This window comes from Onychostoma macrolepis, chromosome 04, assembly GCF_012432095.1.
Source record: "Onychostoma macrolepis isolate SWU-2019 chromosome 04, ASM1243209v1, whole genome shotgun sequence".
In the NCBI taxonomy this organism is placed as follows: domain Eukaryota; kingdom Metazoa; phylum Chordata; class Actinopteri; order Cypriniformes; family Cyprinidae; genus Onychostoma; species Onychostoma macrolepis.
In genome coordinates, this window is record NC_081158.1 from 276,150 (window position 1) to 282,967 (window position 6,818).

The window sequence follows — 6,818 nt, forward strand, 5'->3', positions numbered from 1 at the left end:
TGAATGCACGACGTGGAGGCGAAGGGCCGCCCGACGCGCAGCGGAGTGCATTCAAATCGTTTAATGCACAGCTAGCCGTTGATTATCCCGCTTATGCCATGGTCATTTCCCAGCATTCACATATTAAAGATGTTAACAATATTTGCGCTGCAATATTTGACCGGAACGATAAAAATGACTTATTTTCGTCTGTATTACTATTCAACTGTAACTGTATGTTACTATGGTTACCAATGTTTATAGGAAGCGCATTAATATAGAACGTGATTAAACTGACCTGGAACTACCTGCAGTTCAACACCTGCCAGCCAATCAGAATCCAGTATTCAGACAGACCATGGCATAACATAAATATAATGCATATACTGCATAACATCAACAATTTGTATTCTTTGTATTACATTACTAATGTTTAGAACGGTCAGCCAGCCACTCTAGGATGTCTAGGAGGCGGTCAGTCTGAGACTGCAGATGCTGAAGCCTCTCTGCATGTCTATCTGCTTCTCTCTGCATAAAATTCAGCAAAGGGTCTCTCCTTCGTCTGTTTGGTGTGGGCGTTCTGGGGCTGTTGTCAGAAGAGGCGGACACAGAGGCAGGCGAGGGAGCAGTAGCTGTCACTGGCTGGTTGACAAAAGCTGAGGTTGATGGCTGTGAGTGTGTTGGGGATTCTGGGGCTGCAGTGTGTTAGAGGATGGCCCCAGCTCACTAGATGAATTTGGTGGAGATGTCGAAGCAGATGAAATTAAAACAGGAGAAATGCTAGGCCTTGCTCCAATAGTGGAATGCATCAAATTAAACCACTACCAATTTCACTTCCTTTTTTGTTTTTCTGTGGTAAATTAATCAACGCTCCATTTTTTGGAGGCCTAGGCACGTGTCACTTTCCCATCCAACATCATTTATTTAACAATTCTCCTGGAGAAAGACATGAATAACACAAGTAGGTAATAAGATAGATAGATACCTAATGAAAGAGGACAGCCGAGAGACATGTTTGAAGTGGTGTGCAGGATTTGTGCTCTTGTAATCCACGCAAAAGATGGACAGATGACAAGTTTATATGACCATTTGCGTGTGCACCATCCCGCGGAATACAGTTCATTGCCAATGTCATCATGCACAACTGAACTTCGCAAAACAACTAGGGACCAACCAACCACATCTGAGGCTTTTGCCAAAAGTACAAAGTACAAGCGTGACAGCGAAAGATGGAAGCAGTGTACTGATGCTGTAACTCGCTACCTAGTGTAACCGACGTAGGCCAGTAAGAGCTGTTGTGTGTAAACCTCACTCCCCTGATCTCAAAATGAGGCACTCTACCGACTGACACTAGAGGCTGTGGCCTTTAGCCTCCTTGTTAGAGCGCCTGCCTCCTGCGCCGGAGACCTGGGTTTGAGACCCACTCAGAACGAGGTGTGGCGGTGCAAACCCGAGGGGGTTACACTAGCAAAAGAAACTGCTTCTTTTAATACTGTAGAGAAGAGAGCATTTGAGGCCATGTTGCAATTTGAATACATTTCATGAATACAATCAAATACATTTGACAAGCAGTATGAGCTGGCAGGTCGAAATTCTTCTCGAAGACCGCAGTCCCAAAGTTATACAACGACATCAGATGATGTGGAATCTTTGGCCCTGACAACTGACATGTGGTCCAGCTGCAACATGATACCTTACATGTCAGTGACCGCACATTATGTCAGCAAAGAGTGGACACTAGAATCGAAATGCCTACAAACAAGCTTCATGCCAGAAAGCCATACAGCCAACAACCTGAAAGAGGCACACACCAATGGAAAATAGAAGAAAAATCTCATGCATAACTACTGACAATGGGGCCAATATTGTTGCCGCCATCAGACAATTAAAATGGCCTTGGTTAAGTTGGTTTGGTCACAATCTGAACATTGCTATAAACAACTCACTCAAGCAGCAGCAGGCCAGAACTGATCGGGCTTTCGGGGTTTGCCGGGCAGTCAACACTGCTTTTTCCCACAGCTGGTGGAGACGAAAATTTCAGACTCTTCATATATATATATACACGTATACACGCACTCACACACACACATATGTGTGTGTGTGTGTGTGTATGTGTATATATACAGCTGTAAAAGTTTAATAGCACCTTAACTTTCCAATTGAAAGGTCTATTTTCATTGCTGAATGTTTGACTGGAAAATTGAAGCCCAGCAGAACCGTAGTTGTCCGGTTTATGGAGTTTGAAGCAACAGTCCCTGGCATTACGGCTAAAGTTCAAAGTGCCCTAAACAGTGAAGAGCCGCTGATCCTTACAGATGCTCAGGGTAATCAGATAGTGGAGTCTGAAGGAACCAAAGGTATTTTATTACCATATTTTTATGCAGAATGCTTTAGTCATTAATACAGTTTTATGGGTTTAATTTATTTATTTTACACTTGGATGTTTATTCATGTTACCTACAGGGTCATTATACTGGAAGCAAAATGCTGCAAAATACTTGCCGTTTCAGAGGAGGAATTTCAAAGATTTCAACAAGAGAGCAAACGAAAGAGGCCTAGGTACATGCAGCTTTTTTTCTCCTTCCTTCATACTACTTCTAATGATCAGAAATGGTTAAGCACTCAACAAGCTTCTCAATTTATGACGGAGACTGTAGTTGACAAGAGCATACAAGTGCTGTTTTTAGTGGATAATTAACCCTATTATTTATCTCTGGCCACATCCTTTCAACTGTGTGGTTCTGTGATTTGTGGAAACAGAAGAACATTGATTTAAGTAGTTATTTTAAACTGCTGATGTGAAAACATGTTTTTGAACCATATGATCAGCTTTTGTATTAGTTTAATATCTGTCACAATCACCAATATGTATAAGGTCTACGACATGGAGAACAGTTCTGAAGAACAGGGGTTATTTTAACAACTTGGGACAAACAAGGGACTACCACAAAACATTTATACAGCCTTTGTCCAGGCAATAATGCTTTGTATTAAGAATCAAGCCTATGTAAACATTTAAGCTGGTAAATTCAGTGAATTTGGTTTGTGGACTACACGTAAACATTGCTTTTTCAAAGTAGTACTATATATTATCCCTCTTATATTTTAAGAAATTATCATTCTGGAGTATGTAAACTTAGAATCACAACAGTGCCTCTTTGTTGTATGCACCAGCAGCTGTGATTTTCTTCAATATTGGTAAAAAAAAAAAAAAAAGTATTTTCACAATTTACCTATATTATGCAAATCGAGCTCATACTGTACCTTAGTTGATTGTGTTTGCATGTAGGGTTGTCTCTCTGGTCTGTTTCGGTAACCTTCAATCATTTCTTGAATGAATAAGGATAAGTAAAATTCCTTTCCATGGTCCACTCTAACTTGGTCCCACATCCCATGGTTAACAACTGCAGATCTGGGAATAATAATAATAATAATAATAATAATAATAACAAATACTACTAAAATGTAAATTCACGAAAATTTCTCACCTGTAAACGTCCTCGTAAATTAAAAGGTTGTTCTTTATTGGCATAGATGAAAAAGAAACAATTTTGCTGCTAAATCCATCAATTGCCAGAACATGTGTTGCTCCAAACATTGCCAGTTTTTCATTCTGGTCAATGTGCAATTTATGGCCCATGCATTCCAGTATAAGGAACTGGATTCAGGTTACGTGCACCCTGAACACACAATTAAGTATGGGTTATTGTTGGTGTATAACATCCTTTATAAAAATTCAGGAAATGTCGCCAAGACCTAACTTTAGTAAACTGAAATGTCTCAGCTTAAACGAGTTTATTGTGCGATAATGACTGTACGTTATCCCTACTTTATTGGTCAGCTGCCATATAAATAAATACAATACATATTTTAGAGAGCAGTAGTATATATTTTGAGAGTAAAGATCACAGAACAGTTGATAATAAACCGGCTTAGACACCCCACTGTAGCCTATTTATTAAACACACGCACTTACATGACATCGCGCTTCATGGTATGGTTGTTGGATGGTTCTCAAAAGTTGGCCCACTCTGCCCTCACCCGCTCTTATCCCATTTGCCGACAGGTATCCTGTCATGAGTTTTCTGCCAAATGTTGGCCCTGTCTATTAGGACACGAAAAAGTATGTTTAATGAAAGGGTATGTCTGCTGCCACAGTCCGTGAAGTACCGTAATTAGCGACTAAAACAATGAAATATTGTCCTTACCTCACTTATGGCATTAGCTATTGCCAGTTCTAAATGGGAGTCCGATACATGTCCTCTTCTTACAATGTTGTGCTGTGCACAAAATCTTTGGATACTCATTGCAGAACAGCCGCGACCAGCACCATGTTGAACTAACCTGTCTGAGATCTCTGAAAATGTTTCTCCAGTTTGTATCATATTAGAAATCATTTGCGCATATGGCTCAAGACTGGACATTTTTTCCCCAAGAAAAGACCACCAATTATAGGCTTAGCTTCACTTCCAGGTTAGGTTGTTATGATGAAAATACTGTGCAATTTAGGGCATTCATCATGTTTGGTATTATGAGATTTTGATTACCCGAATAGAGACAAATTAACATCAAGCCATTTTCTCTTTATTGCGTGTGTTCTGAAACAATAAAAAGGCGTTTTCCAATTTTTCTGCTTTCAACATTAAATAAAAAAACGAATAAAGCATCGTAATTCGATTTATGTTTTTCAATTCAGAATTAAAATTCGAATGAACGCAACGTACACGGACCCATGTATAATTCGTTCAATTAATTTTTAATTAAGAATCCACAATCGGGAAAAAAAACAACTCATTTCATAATTTCTTTACAAAACCAAAATGAAAAACAAATAACGACTTGATATTCGTATTATCGATTCTATGTACAAATTAAAAATGGGGAATCAGAACATGAAATACTAGAAAATCAAACTTCGTAATCATTATTCTTATTCCCCATTTTTAATTTGTGCATAGAAATGAAAATATGAATATCAAGTCGTTATTTGTTTTCATTTTTCAGATTTGTGCATTAATTGAAAATTAATTGAACGAGTGATAGCCTACGGATTTTACATGACTAAACGTATATTTTAAGCTAATTTAATATTGTGTGCTTACCACATGGAAGGCTTTGTACCTTTTTGTCAGCCGAGGTTAGAAAAACGTAAATGTGGAGAAATGTGAAAAAAAAATAATAATTTAAACGATCTTAAAAGTTAGATTAATATATTTTCCTGACAGGACTGTGCAACACGATGGGGCTCCAAACAGCGAATGGTGGAGAGAATTCTGGAGCAGGTGCAAGCCATCAAACGGGTTTGCTCAGGACAAAAGCCTCCGCCCGCTCCCGCTACAGCAGCCATGCTCACCGTGTGCACACTTCTCAAGGAAACTGTCCCTGGCGGAGCAGAACTATGACGTGGGTAATCGGGAGTTGCTGGCCATCAAGCTCGCTCTGGAAGAGTGGCGGCATTGGTTGGAGGGTGCTCAACATCCATTTGTCGTAATCAACCTTTTGAATTTCTTAACATTAGAGAGAAATATATCAAAGCAGTGAAACTGGATCAGTTTTGCAAACAATGTTTGTGTTTCTGTTAACAGAGGTGTGTGACACTCAGAACATCTCTCTATTCTGACCTATCCGACCAAACTATTTACCTTTTTTAAACAAGGCAAGCCAGCATAAATGTTTGTTTCAAACTTTCTGGTTATTACAGTTTTTCTTGATTGATAACATACAATTCATCATTTTCTATAAACACAATTTCAAAACTATGCAAAGTTCCAGGTCAAAATAAAATATTCTAGTCAAAAATCAAACTTTCTTCTGTCTAAATCAGATGATGCAAAAACATCATATAATACACAGGCTACTTTCTTGACAAACAATTATGGGATGTTTACGATATACTGCTACACTATATAGGAAGCTAAATGCCCTTGCTGCTACTGCATCAGCCTTTCTCTCCGCACCCTGTACCAGTGTTGAGAGTGAAAGGTGAAAGACTGTTTAGCACTGCCTCCACGTTCTAGATGAAAGAAGGAACCGACTAAAAGCAGAAAAAAACCCTGCCAATGATCAAGTGAATCAAGTTCAAGTTCACATTTATTTATAAAGCACTTTTAAAACAAGTGTTGTACCAAAGTGCTGTACAATTTATAAACATAATATCAAAAGCAACAACAAATAAAAAACTCGTAAGATACAAATAAAAGCATGCAAGACAGACCATAAACAACTATATAACCCAATATTCTCAGGCAACACCATAGGCTAAAGAGAATAAATGAGTTTTCAATCTAGATTTAAAAGTGTCCAACGTGGGTGAGGATCTCACGGCAACTGGAAGTGCATTCCACTGTTTAGGAGCCGCAACTGCAAAAGCTCGGTCACCTTTAGGCTTTAAACAGGACCGGGGAACAGAAAGAAGCAATTGGTTACAAGAGTGTAGAGATCTTGACACAGAATATGGTTTAAGGAGATCAGCAATATACTGAGGTGCTAGCCCATGCAGAGCTTTATAAGCCAAAAGCAAAACCTTAAAATCGATTTTGTATTTAACTGGTAACAAATGCAATGAAATGAGAACTGGAGTAATGTGCGCTCTCTTCCTAGTGCTCGTCAAAAGTCTAGCTGATGCATTCTGGACCAACTGCAAACAATGTATAGAGGAAGGAGATGCTACTGCATTATTCAGTTTTCTTAATAAGGTTGTCTGCCATACTGTAGATTGCATATAATGTACCCTTGTGCGTAATGATGTAATACTGGTAATACTTACTTCATTGCACCTCTCCATGTAAAACTAGTCCTGTCCGAATAAGACGTAAACAACACAACCAGTTTCTCACATT

The 6,818-nt window shown here is 38.9% G+C and overlaps 1 long non-coding RNA gene across 1 annotated transcript; it reads right to left on the reverse strand.

Annotated features, from left to right (window-relative positions):
- Positions 1-6,051: 6,051 nt before the first annotated feature.
- On the reverse strand, positions 6,052-6,818 carry LOC131538703 (uncharacterized). Its single transcript, XR_009270643.1, has 2 exons — positions 6,746-6,818; positions 6,052-6,364 (listed from the first exon to the last, which is right to left on the reverse strand). It is a non-coding gene; the product is annotated as an uncharacterized LOC131538703 (long non-coding RNA).